This window comes from Delphinus delphis, chromosome 3 (assembly GCF_949987515.2).
Source record: "Delphinus delphis chromosome 3, mDelDel1.2, whole genome shotgun sequence".
Lineage (NCBI taxonomy): Eukaryota > Metazoa > Chordata > Mammalia > Artiodactyla > Delphinidae > Delphinus > Delphinus delphis.
In genome coordinates, this window is record NC_082685.1 from 25,197,958 (window position 1) to 25,211,709 (window position 13,752).

Sequence of the window (13,752 nt, forward strand, 5' to 3'; positions counted from 1 at the left end):
CTATTGCCTTAGGGCCCCTGGCAACAGTAATCGGTGAGGGGGAAGAGTGAGCCAAATATACCTAATCACAGTGAATCTCCAGAGTCTTGTTTGGAAATGCTGGGACAGAATGCTCTTTCTGACTTTCTGGATTTGTTTGAGGATGCATGAAGATTCCTTTTCTGGCAGATGTTAGAAGCCATCTGGCTACCAGGAGGGAAATCAGCTTAAGGATGAAGCTTACAGACACACAACAGAAGGTAGAACTGAGAGAACAACTGAAAAATGGAGTCGGAGCCCTGATCAAGCCTCACCCAAAGCTCACACACTCTTAACTCCCAGCTACGTGAATCGATAAATCTCTTCTCTTATCCGCATCAGCTTGAGTTGGGGTTTTTCCACTTGTATCTTGAATGATGCATGTGGTGTAGTAGGGTCAGGCCGCAGACCTGAAGTTCAGACCTAGCTCCAGGTGTGGGATCTCTGGTGGGTCACTTCCCTCTCTGAGCCTTAGTTTTCTCACCTGTAAGATGATGATGGCAAGCCCTGATGGACTGGGCTGTTGGGAGAGACTAGCATGATTGGCACCTCTAATGTAGTCCTTGGCTCCAGGATTGCATGCTCTGGGACCTTGCCCTTGGGCTACTGACCAATCTTGCTTCTGGGCTTGTAAGAGGAGCCTCCTAAAATCCTATCCCGTGGGCCTCGGGGAAAGCAGCTTCTTGGAGCAGGGGTTGGAGGTACTCTGATTCGGGCCCGGGGGACCATCCAGGAACCTGGGTGCAGCACCCCAGCTGGCTCTCAGGCCTGTCTCTGGTAGGCCAGGTGGCCAAAAAGAGTTGCTTTGCTAGGTTTTTAACGGGAACTTGATTCCAGGCCCAGGGAGAAGGATTTCTTGACCTGTCCTCTTGGAACCTCTGGGGTCTCTACACCGGCCCTCACAGCCCCAGGGCCTGCTTCCCAAGGAAGGCTGGGCCAGCCCAAGGTGACCAAATGCAGGGCGGGTCTTTGTTTTCATCATGAAAGCAACACAGGTGGTGAAAACTTTACACCCTGTACTTTATATTGAGACATAGAGCTCCCTCTGTGTGCAGCCCCAGCGCCTCTCCCCAGAGCATCCCTAGCAGACAGTGTGTTGGCGATACCTTTCCAGAGGATTCAATACCCAGACAAGCATATTCACGTACGTCTTTTTTCCTCACACATGTAGAATCATACTATAACTGCTTTTCCACAACCTGATTTTCCAGAGAGCTTTATTGAAATAGAATTCACATACCATAAAATTCACCCATTTAAAGTGTACAACTCAATGGCTTTTACTAAATTCACAGTTGTGTAAGCTTCACCATAACCAGTTTTAGAATATTTGGGTACCCCAGAAAGAAATCCCCAATCCTTAGCCATCACCCTCCAATCCCTCTATACTCCCATCCCTAGGTAAACACTAATCTACTTTCTGTCTATACAGACCTGCCTATTGTGGACATTTCATATAAATGCAATCATACAGTATGTGGTCTTTTGTGACTGGTTTCTTTCACTTAGCATAATGTTTCTTAGGTTCATCCACGTTGTAACACGTCTCAGTACCTCTTTTTATGGCTGACTAATATTCCATTGCCTGGATAGACCACATTTTATGCATCCATTCCTCCACTGGTGGACATTTGGGGTTTTTCCTACCTTTTGGCTATGATGAATAATGCTGCTGTGAACGTTCATGTACAAGTTTTTGTCTGGATATATTTCTCCTGGGTATATACCTAGGAGTGGAATTGCTGGGTCATGTGGTATCTCTTTGTTTAACCATTTGAGGAACTGCCAGACTGTTTTCCACCCCAGCTATATCATTGTACACTCCCACCAGCAACATATGAGGGTTCCAATTTCTCCACTTCAACACCAACACTTGTTATTATCTGTCTCTCTGATTCTAACCATCCTGGTGGGTATGAAGTGGGAGCTCACTGTGGTTTTGATTGGCAACCTGGCTTCTTCCTTTAACTTAATATATCTTGGTGGTGTCATGGACCCGTTTCAACCTTTTCAATACTCACACAGTATTCCTCTATAAGATGTATCCTATTTAATCACTCCCCTATTGATGGGGACTTGGATTATTTCCTGCAAAGAACACCTCCAGGGCAGGGGAGGGGTCCTGAGCAGGTTCTTCCCAGGCCCCTGGAAGGGTGTTTGGAGGAGAACTCCTAGCCTCTGGCTAGAATCGGCTCAGTGGCACAGAGAGAGGGCTCCCTGCCCAGTTCTAGCCCAGGATCTGCCCCTGAAATGCTATGTGACCTTAGGGCAAGTCACACAACTTCTCTGGGCCTCCTTTTCCTTATCTGTAAAAAGCAAGGCTTGAACTAAGTTCCCTGGCATCTTGCTTTCCTATCCCATAGCCTCCTTATTCTGACGATCACCCTTATCCCCTTGGCAGATGCATTGAAAACATTTTTCCTTGCCATCTCTATCACAGACCCTCTGCTATAGTTTCATGGCTTCATTTGCCTCTCCCAGAACTCTTGAGACAGAGACCCTGCTGGGCTTATGGTCTGACTGGAGGTTCAGAAAGGTTCAGAGAGTGTAAGTGACCATCCCACGGACTCCCAGAAGGTATATGGACTCTTGTACCCATTTTACAGAGAGGAAAACAGAGGCCTAGAGAGTGAAGTGGCCTCCCCATGGACACACAGTGGGACAGAGGTGGAACAGGGGTTTGAATCTAGGCCAAGGACATTTTCTTGGCAACTGTGCTCATGCTCTTGTGTTCCAGCCTGCTCACTGCAGGAGACGGGCTTGCACTCAGCTATTCTAAAAATGGTGAAAGCAAGAGGCCAGCCAGGCCATGCATGGGGAGGGGACAGGATGGCGAGCCGGTGCTGGGGGCACTGGGGAATGATGCACCATGGGCCTTTGAAATAAAGTTGAAAAGAAGACCTGATTTATAAATAGAAAAAAAAAAAAAACCAAGGTAAAATGACAGCTGTCCTGCTTTTTTTTTTTTTCTTTTTCTTTTTCCCATAGTTTCTGTTATTCCCAAAAGCCAGCTGGTGAGGGGTGCTGCCAGCTTTGGAGGTTCCCTACTCTACCTGCAGCCTGGTCCCCTGCTTCTCCCTAGACTCACCATGAGAGGACAGACACCCTCAGTGGGTCCCAGGTAAGCTCTGCAGTGGCCCCCTTGGCTGCCCCTTGCTGGATACCGCTGCACACATGGATGAGTGGATGAGAGAATCAAGGATGAAGGGACAGGTTTTTCCCAAGCTTCCTTGCCAGTGAGATCTTCCCTGGTCACTCCATGTAGAATTGCCACCCCTCCCCTAGATAGTCAGCCCTTCTCCCACCCCCAGCCCTGCCTCTACTCTCTTTCCTCCACAACACCTTCCACACCTGATGGACCTTGAAGACCTTCTCCATTCATCATTGCCTTTGTCCCACACTAGTGCAGAGGCTGAGGGTGGAGATCTTGGTCTATTTCATCCTTGGGCTGGGCCCAGCACAGGCCTGGTCCAAAGAGGGTCACCTCCTCTCTCCATCCCCCTCCTCACTGGTCTCCCTCCCTCCAGTCCATCCTTGGCATCTTCTCTACAACCAGAGCGCTCTTGGTAAGATGCAAACCTGACTTTGTCATTCCTCAGATCAAAACCGTTCTCCCTGCTCAGAAGGAAGCCCAGGTTCTTTAGCATCTTTGCAAAGCCCTCCATGATCAGGCCCTGCAGACCTCTGTGGCTGTCCCCCACCCCAAGCTGCCACCAGCCTCCGTTCACTCCTGGCACTATGCCATGTTTCATCTCACGGCCAAGGCTTTACCCTTACTGGGGTAGCTGACTCCTACTTACCCTGGGGTCCAGAACTCTCCTGCTCCAGGAAGACTTCCTGGACCCAAGGCTTAATAAATGCCTCCTGGGCCCCAGACATGAAGAGCCTGCTCATTTTTCTTGGTCTAGCTGTGGGTACTGTGGGGGCAGGAACCACACATTTTCTGCCTCTTCCTGAAGCCGCTGACCCCGCCTGCGCCTGACATATTAAAGGGGCTCAGGTCATGGCTACTGATCTGTATCAAGATGAAATAAACTGAACTGAACTGAACGAATCCAATCAAAGGGGTCCGTCTAACTGGAAATGTAAGATAAAGCCATATAAAGCAGTTTTGAATTCACATTTTTGATCCACATGCATCTAAGATCCTCATTTACAGATGGGGAAACTGAGACCCAGAGATAGTAAATATCAGAGTCCGGATGACATCCTCTAACTTATTTCTCCCAGTACAAGATATTTTTTTTTTTCTTTCTTTTTTGAGACTGTGGCTACAAGGACCTACTGCTCCACCAAGCCTTCTGGCCTTGTAAAGACCCTGAGGCAGCGTGGGGGGAAGAAAAGCTCAGAGAGGTAAAGTGACTCACCCAACATCACACAACTAGGAGGAAGCTGAGCTAGGAATAAATTTGAGATCCGTTTGACTCCAGAGCCCCTCCATACGCTGTAAAATAATGCTCATAACAAAGGGTAGGAGGTGGACCTAAAATGATATTATTCTGAGATTCTGCCTTCAGTCTACGTTTCCTAACCTTACCTTGGCTGTTGTCAACGATGCTGCAATGAACATGAGAGTGCAGATATCTCTTCGAGATCCTCATTTAGTTTCCTTTGGATGTATACCCAGATATGGGATGGCTGGATCATATGGTAGTTCTATTTTTTATCTTTTGAAGAAACTCCATACTATTTTCCATAGTGGCTGCACCAATTAACGTTCCCACCAACAGCGTATAAGGGCTCCCTTTTCACCACACCCTCACCAAACCTGTTACCTCTTGTCTTTTTGATAATGGCCATCCTAAGAGGTATAAGGCAACATCTCATTGTGATTTTGATTTGTATTTCCCTGATGATTAGTGATGTTGAACACCCTTTCATACGCCTGTTGGCCCATTTGTATGTCTTCTTTAGAAAAATGTCTATCCAGGTCCTTTGCCCATTTTTTACTCAGGCTCTTTGGTTTTTTTCTTGAGTTGTATAAGTTCCTTATGTATTTTAGATATTAACCCCCTATCAGATACATGATTTGCAAATATTTTGTCTCATTCTATAGGTTGCCTTTTCAGTCTGTTGATGGTCTCTAGTGCCCATGCTTTTGGTGTGATATCTAAAAAAATCATTGCCCAGACCAATGTCAAGAAGCTTTTCCCTCGGTTTTCTAGTATTTCTATGGTTTCTTTTCTTATGTTTAAGTCTTTAATCCAGTTTGAGTTGATTTTTGTACATGGTGTGAGTTAAGGGTCCATTTTCATTCTTCTACATGTGGAGATCCAGTTTTTCCAACGCCATTTATTGAAGAGACTAAGCTTTCCCCATTGTATGTTTTTGGTACCCTTGTCAAAAGTCAGTTGACCATAGATGCATAGATTTATTTCTAGGACTTCTATTCTGTTCTATTAAGACTAATGTATCTGTTTTTATGCCATTACTATACTGTTTTGATTATTGTATCCTGTTAGAATGGCTATTATCAAAAGGACAGAAGATAACAATTGTTGGAGAGGATGTGGAGAAAAGATAATCCTCACGTACTGTTGGTGGAAATGTAAATTGGTACAGTCATTATGAATAAAAGTATGGAAGCTCCTTAAAAAAATTAGAAGTGGAAAAACCTTATGATTCTGCAATTCTACTTCTGGGTATATATCTGAAGGATATAAAATCAGTATCTCAAAGAGATATCTATACTTCCATATTCATTGCAGCTTTATTCATGATAGCCAACATATGGAAACAGCCTAAATGTCCATCGATGGATGAATGAATAAAGAAAATGTGGTATATATTTACACAATGGAATATTATTCAGCCTTTAAAAAGAGGAAACCTTGCCATTTGCAGCAACATGAATGGACCTAAAGGATGTAACGCTAAATGAAATAAGCCTGACACAGAAGGGCGAATACTGTCTGATCTCACTTATATGTGGAATCTAAAATAGTCCAACGCATAGAAGCTGAGAGTGGAATGATGGTTGCCAGGGCTGGGGTGGGGAGGGCAAGGGGGAAATGGAGACAAGTTTGGTCAAGGGGTACAAAGTTTCAAGTATGCAAGATGGGTAAGTTCTGGAGATCTTATGTACAGCATGGTGACTCTAGTAAACAATACGGTATACTTGAAATTTGCCAAGAGACTAGACCTCAGGTATTCTCACCACACAAAAGTTAACTACACAAGGTGATGGATATGTTAATTAGCTTGATTGTGGCGATTTTTTCCACAATGTATGTATATCAAGACATTGAGTTGTACACCTTAAATATACACAAGTTTTATTTGTCAATTATGTCTCAATAGAGATGGGAAAAAAAAAGGACTCCAAGGACCACACCCTCTGAACAAGCCATCACACTTCAAGGATATATGTATACAGAGCAGTCATGGTATACAGTAGATTCTCATGATTTGCGGTAGTCCTGTTCTAAGAAGTCACCCGAACACTGAATTAGCAAATACTGAAAACATTGCTTCTAGGGGAAATACAGGGTGAGGGGCCTGCGAGCATCTGGTCACTACATTTGATCAACCGATCAGTACATTACCCTGTGTTATGTGTGTTTCTGTTTAAAGACACCTTATTTAATATATACTGTTAATGAATTAACACTGAACCCACGGCCAGTGGCACTATGACTCATGCCTTAAGGAAGCTTATCTAACACATGTATTTTCTTCATAAGACACATCCCAGCCGTCTTGAGCTTAGCATCACTGGACAGCACTTCAGTGCTAGCTTGGGGGGCCATGTCAAAAAGCAGAATCACCACCAAAAAGCACAAAAATGTGGAAAACGTGGCACTAAATAGATCGCAGAAAGAGCTGAAACAAGAAAGAAGCACCTCCCCTTGTTTGCCCTCAGCTGGGGATGTCCGTGTGGGGTGACTCACATTTTTTGCTGCTCTGCACGTGTCTGCCAATGACCACGAAAGTGCCACAAGTATTGATTTTTGAGACGGCAAATAAATTTTAGTAAGTAGGCAAATTCAAACGTATGGAATCTTTGAATAATGAGCATCAACTGCGTGCCAAAAAGCTGTTGATGGCAACATTGTGATAACACAACCGCCGGATATGGCCTAAATGCCAATTCGTAGGGATGGATTAGGCCGAGGTTTCTCAGACCTTGGCACCATTGACATTTGGGGCCAGATAATTCTTTGTTATTGGGAGTGGGGACGCCGTCCTGTGTCTTGTAGGATGCTTAGCAACGTCCTGGACCTCTATCCAGTAGTTGCCAGGAGCACCCCACTCCCTCCAAGTTGCGACAACCTAAAATGTCCCCAGACACTGTTGAATGAGAACCTCTGGATTAGATAAACTAAGAGGCAGCCGCACAATGGAACGCTGTGTGGCCTTTCAGAAGGATGGTTTATAAAATGACTTGGAAAGATTTCCATGACATTTTTAAGTAGAAAAAAGAGACGGGTGGCGAAAACTGGATGTAAACTAAAATTCCATTTTTACACACGTAGAGAAAAGAGAAAATGAGAGAGGACGGTGAGTACTCGAATGCTTTTCTGCTGAGCAAGCATGTTCCAGGCCTTTGCACCACAACAAAGTCTTGAACCTGAATTTCAGGGTCTACTGGAGACACAGACTTGAGGGTCACAGCGCTTGCTGCCCTGGACTCAGACCCTTGCCTAGGACGGTTTGGGATCTAGAGTCAAGCCTTGCTCCTTCCTCGTACTCCCAGGAGTACGAGGGGCTGTCAACAGCCCCTTGCCTGGTATGCAGGACCACTCTGACACTGGCCTGCTCCCCACCTGTATCCCCAAGGCTTCAACCTGTTCTCCGCCGTACAACCTTGGTCAGTGGTTCCCGCTCAGTTGGGACTCTGGCCCTCTGCTCAGCTGTGGCCAGCACCCTCCCCTGGGGACAGGATCTGTCCCTATTACCGGTCCCTAACTGGGGTTACCCTCAATAGATCAAAAGCCCTGGTATAGGCCGTGCTCCCTCTGCCCCCCAGCTGAGCCCTGCCCCCAGTCTGGGTGCCTTGGTTTATCTAGACAGTTCCCCAGCAGACCAGAGTTCCTCCTCACCATCTTCTAGGGCTTGTATATGAACTGATGCAGCTGCACCCCCCAGGGAACAGCGTTGGCAGCTGGGCTAGCTGGCCCACCTGTCCCCTCCAGTCTCGACAGCCTCCGATGGCCCCCTCAGACATGGTGGGCTCTGGAGCTGCTTCTAGACTCTGATCCTGCCTTGGGCACTTACAGCCTGTGTAGCTTTGGGCAAGTTGCTGTCCTTTCCTGAGCCTCACTCTCCTCATCTGTAAAGTGGGTTCGTCTCAAAGCTATGGGGAGGGTTAGCTGAGCTAATGAGTGTAACCACATAGTACGTCCTCCATCAGTGGTAGCTTACAGGGTTTCTGTTTGAGGTGACGGAAAGTTCTGGAAAGTTCTGGTAGCTTACAGGGTTTCTGTTTGAGGTGACGGAAAGTTCTGGATGGTTGCCCAACATCGTGCATATTCTTACTGCCACTGAACTGTACACTTTAAAATGGCTCAATGGCAATTTTTATGTTATGTGTATTTTACTACAATCAATCAGTCAATCAACAGTGGCTCCCTTCAAGGCCCTGTTGCAGAGTTCATGCTCTGGCCTGTCCGGGCTTAATCTTTGGACGCCTTTGCCTCCTCTTCCACGTCCACGTGCTCCTTAGAAAACTGCCCTGACCTTGAAGCTGACTAAGACATCCTGTTTTTCCCTCTTCCTGGAAGGCCCCGCCCCTCCAGAGACCTTCCACAAGGCGGTCAGGCAGGGGGAAGGACCAGAGGAGGCACAGCTGACCCTCCTTCAAGCCCTGTGACTACAGCTGGCAGCCTGAGAGGGGAGGACCCCGCCCAGCCCAGGAGTTTGGAACGAACCCTTTGTCTCTCAGGGCGGTGGCTGTCAGCAGCTGGGGGTCCACCTCAGGGTCCGTAGCTAAGCCTGGTCTGGGGAAGCCCCTGCCTCTGACTCTGCCCCAGAGTCTCCTCTGTCCACAAGCCCCCTCAAGGCAACCTGTCTAAACCAAGCTCACCCTCACCATCTCTGCCACTTCTTTTCTCCCGGGTTCCCATACCCAAGAGTGGCACTGTCCACTCAGCGGCACAAGCCCAAAACCCAGAGCCCGTGTCTCCCCTTATGACCTCACTCCAGACACCCAGGACCCCAGAATTCTCTGCCCACATTTCCAGGGCCTGAGCCCATCCTCCTGAGGGTGGACTGTAACACTGGCATGTGGGTGCATCCCTAGACCTGAGGGGTGGACGAGGACAGCTGTTTGAGGCAGGGTAGGACGCTGCTTAGAACTTGGAAGTACAGGCTAAATCCACTATGTGGCGGGGGCGGGGCAGATGAAGGGAATGCAAAGAGAAGAGGGGCAGATCCTGGGCAGCAGCCTCTATAAAAGACTAGGGTGGGCCTGCCTTCACCACCCGGAGGAGGAATTGTTTCCTCCATTCCCAGCTGCGCAAACTTCCCAAGCAGGAGGCGGGGCCTGACCCCCATCTCCTGGCCTCAGAAGGGTGGCTTTATGTCAGCTCCTAAGTGTGTAATCCTGTGTGTTCAGTACATCCATTACTCCACTTATCTCGGTGCCTTCCTTGGCGAGGAGCCAGGCTTCCCACCAGCGAGGCTGAGGCTTTGCCTGATGCTACCTGGGAGGCACCCTGCCAAGAAAAAGAAAAGGTGGCAGTAGATGCCCCCTGGGCAGCTGTCAGCTGGGGCTCACTCAAGGCATGGCTCACACTTCAGCGTTCCTCAAAGACTGAGGGAGCAGCTGTTGATCCTCCAGGCCTGACTGCTTTCCCCACCCCTATTTCTCCTTGTACAACTGGTCAGCCTGCCCCATTTCTCCCTTGTCTCTCTGCCCCAGCCTGCTTTTCCCATCCATCCTCCGCGCTGCAGCCGGAGTGTACTCTCCAGAATCCGCTCTCTCCCTGCTGACACATTTTCAGGGGCTCCCTACTGCTCTCTGGATAACGCCCAGACTTCTCACAGGACACAGCCTTAGCTGACCTTGCCCAGCCGCTCCCCACCCCTCACCACACACTATAAGCAGAGAGCAAGGTCTCCCTCCCAGGGTGAGCTGGTCAGTGCTTTTGTGCCCTTGCAGCTCCATACCCTCCACCTGCTTTTTCACCTGGCAAATTCTCCCTCATGCACAGCCGTCAAGACCTGTGAGGTGAATCTTAATAGCATCCTGACGTAATAATATCTCAGAGGCATCTCCATTAAAGAAGGCAGCTTCAAGTATTAGTCTGCTAATACTAGATGGGCCTGGGTGCAAATGCCAGTGTACTAATTATTGGCTGTGTGACCTGGGGCAAGGTACTTAACCTCTCTGTATCTATTTCCTTACGTGTAGAACGGGACCAAAAATATTGCCCTTATGGGGTGGTCATGAGATTTACATTAACATGAGATAGGTATGGACTTGATCCTGCCATCGTAATGGCCCCAAAACCTACAGCTATGACCATATCGTTATTATTTTCTGCATCCAGAAGGAGACGTAGGTAGTGGATTCCCAGAGGTAATAGGGAAGATCTAATCCAGGGCGTGAAAAACAGCAATTAGAAAAGGCACTACAGAACATCAGGTGAAATAAACAGATCCCAGTGGTGTGCACAGGAGAACTGAATCTTTGCAAAAACAATAACATATTTTTGATAGAGGGGAGAGCATCCCAAGACGTTGGAGTGGTTATCTCTGCATGAAGCAAATCTTAAATGATTTTATTCATTTATTTATTACTCATCTTTACTTTCTATATGTTTTCCTATGAGGGCTGTGGGTCGAATGGCGTCCCCCTACAAGATATGTTGACATCCTAACCCCTGGTACCTATGCATGTGATCATATTTGGAAATAGTCATCTGTCCAGCTGGAATCGGGTTAAGAGGAGGTCATCATGGATTCACGTGCACCCTAATCCAATATGACTGGCTTCCCTAATAAGAAGAGAAAAGACACAGAGACACACACAGGGAGAATGCCATGTGACCGCAGAGGGAGATCGGAGCGATACATGGACAGGCCAAGGAGCACTGAGGATTGCCAGCAGCACCAGCAGCTAAGGGAAGGACAAGGAAGATTCTCTCCTAGAGCCTCCAGAGAGAGCACGGCCCTGCCGACACCTTGATTTCAGACTTGTAGCTTCTAGAACGAGGAGGGAATGAACTCTTGTTGTTTTAAGCCACCCAGTTACGGCAATTTGTTACGGCAGCTCTTGGACTTGTCATACTTGTGTACTAGAAAGGGCTGAGAGTTTAAAAAAAGAGACAGGAGGAGGAGAGGGAGGGAGAGGGAGGGAGAGGAAAGCAGAAGCAGAAGCTTGAAGTGTGTCGGCTCAGGGCTCAGCCCAGAGGTGCAGGGAGTGTTTGTTGAATGAATAAATATATCTCTTTCCTATAAAGTTGTCCTCCCTGTGCTGTCCCCCCACCCATCTCCTGCTCCAGCCCAGGGCTCCCTAGGCCTCCCTTGTCAGCCAGGAGCTCTCCCTCGAGGCCCTGCCCCATGCAGGCCGGCACAGGGCGGATGGGTGCGGGACTGAAGGAGCTGTGTGTCAGCATCTCCACCACCATCGATCTCACCGGGGTCCCTGTGGGACACGTGCCCTCTCCGCCTTCTCTAAGCATCAACCCTCTGCTCAGGCCTCTCAGCGGAGCCGTGGAGGGCACGGCCTTGCTCAGCTCTCCTTCCAGGAAGAGGGAACTGAGGCCGGGAGACTTTTAGCTGGATGGGGACTCTATCTCCAGCAGGGGAAGAAACAGCAGATGTCTGTCTTCTGTTCCCCCGAGTGACCCTGTGGGCCTTGAAGAATGGTAGGAAGTGGCTCTGGGCCTTGCTAATTAGCTTTGGCCGGCTTCCCTAAGGCCTGGTCCCCCTTGACCTGTCACCTTGGCCTGCCCCCTTCCTCTTCCTTCTCCAGGAGGGAAACACATGATGACAAGCCTGCAGGTAGAGCGGCAGCCCAGGCAGAGGAAGCCCGGCTTGTCTCCAGGTTGGGTTCGCTGTAAACAGTTCTTTTCTTCAGCAGGGTTTTGAGGAGACCTCAGCTTGGTCAGGGATTGCTTGTTTCTCAGGAACAGAAAACCCCGTCAAGATAACCTGGAACAACATGGGACACGAGGACCAGCCTACAGAGGAAAACCGTCAGGCACCAAGGTGGCCACATTCTCCCTCTATCTGGGTCCACCTCTCTCAGCCCATCTGCACCCTTTTTCTGATTCTTTGGAGATCAGTTCCCTTTGTTTACTTCTCAGAGTCCCCAGATGTCAGCCTTGTTCTCAACCCTTACAGGGTCCCCCGGCCCAGCCGACAAATCCAGTTTCTTCACACCTGGGAGCAAGAGTTACCAACTCACCTGACTGCAAACACACGGTCACAAACACTTGCACCCCAGTTGTGTGCTGGGCACTGGTCTAAGCCTAAATATGGGCTTTCTCATTTAATTCTCAAAATAACCCTACAAGGCAGGTTTTATCAGTATCCTCACCCTAGAAGGGAATAGGAGCTCAGAGTGATTGAGTAACTCGCCTAGGATCACTCAGCTCGTGAGTGGGGAGGTCGGGGTTTGAACCCTGTCAGCCCGGCTCCAGTGTCTCAGTCCTGAAATTGATTAGCCCCACTCAGCTTCTGAATGATTGTCCTGGATCAGGTGTCCCTTCCTGGCCCCATCAGCAATGGCCACAAGGCTGGGGTGTCCCCTAGCACTCCAGAGCTATGGAGAGAGGAGGGGACAAGGCTCTGCCCCAGGACAGAAGTTCCTCCAGGGCCGGAATTTTTGTCTATGTTGTGCCCTGATGTATCCAGTGCCTAGAACAGTGCCTGGCATACTGTGCGAGCTAAGGGACAGTTTGCTGAATGAATGAACCCCAGCACCTTGGAAGAGACAGAGTTAGACGTAACCTTATTCGGGCTATATTTGACCATCTCACCCTTCGAAAACAGATAACCTTCCTCTGCAGGGGCCTCCTTGTCACCGGTTTAATACAGGAGCACCCACCCAGGAGTTCTGCTCAAGGCAATGCCGTAGGATGTGAGTAGCTGTAAAAGGCAACAGGCTCTGTGCTCAACGTGGTGAAACGGCCAGTCTGGGTTAAATAAGACCAGGCCTGCCTTTCTTTCAGAGTCTTCCTTCACTAGCCTAACGAGCCCTGTGACTTATACGCATTTCTTCCCATAGTTATTTGACCATGAAACTCTCTGTTCCAAAGGCATCTCGAGAGGCCAGTAGGATGAACAATACACTCTGTGGAGTGAAATTTCAATCAGTGTTGTTGCACTGATTTCATTTGAACAGCACTTAAGTCCCCACTGTGTGCACAGGGATAGTCTCTAGTTCCCCCAGCTCTTCTGAGCTTAGAAGGGCTTGTGGAGCAGCTCGTCCACCACGCTCTCTGCCCACCTTCATTAACCTTGCTTGTTGGAAATCTCTCCTGGGAACTCCTTGTGCCTCCAGGCCTCCTTGGCCTCTGGTCGGTCTTGGAGATGCAGCTTCTCTTCCTGCACTTGGGTTGCCTGGCCTCAAGCCCTTTCTTTCACATTGCAGTTTAGAATGCAATTACATTTCTCGACACAGGTTCTAGGCAGCATATTAAGCTCAAAAACAATTGCAGAAGATTACAGTAATTATTTTCTTTTCACCTTGTGAATCTGGAGGTTGGGATCTTACATCAGGATATGCAAATGAACGAAAATGAGACAGCGTCTTGTCAGTTAATGGGTTTCTTTGGTGCCAGG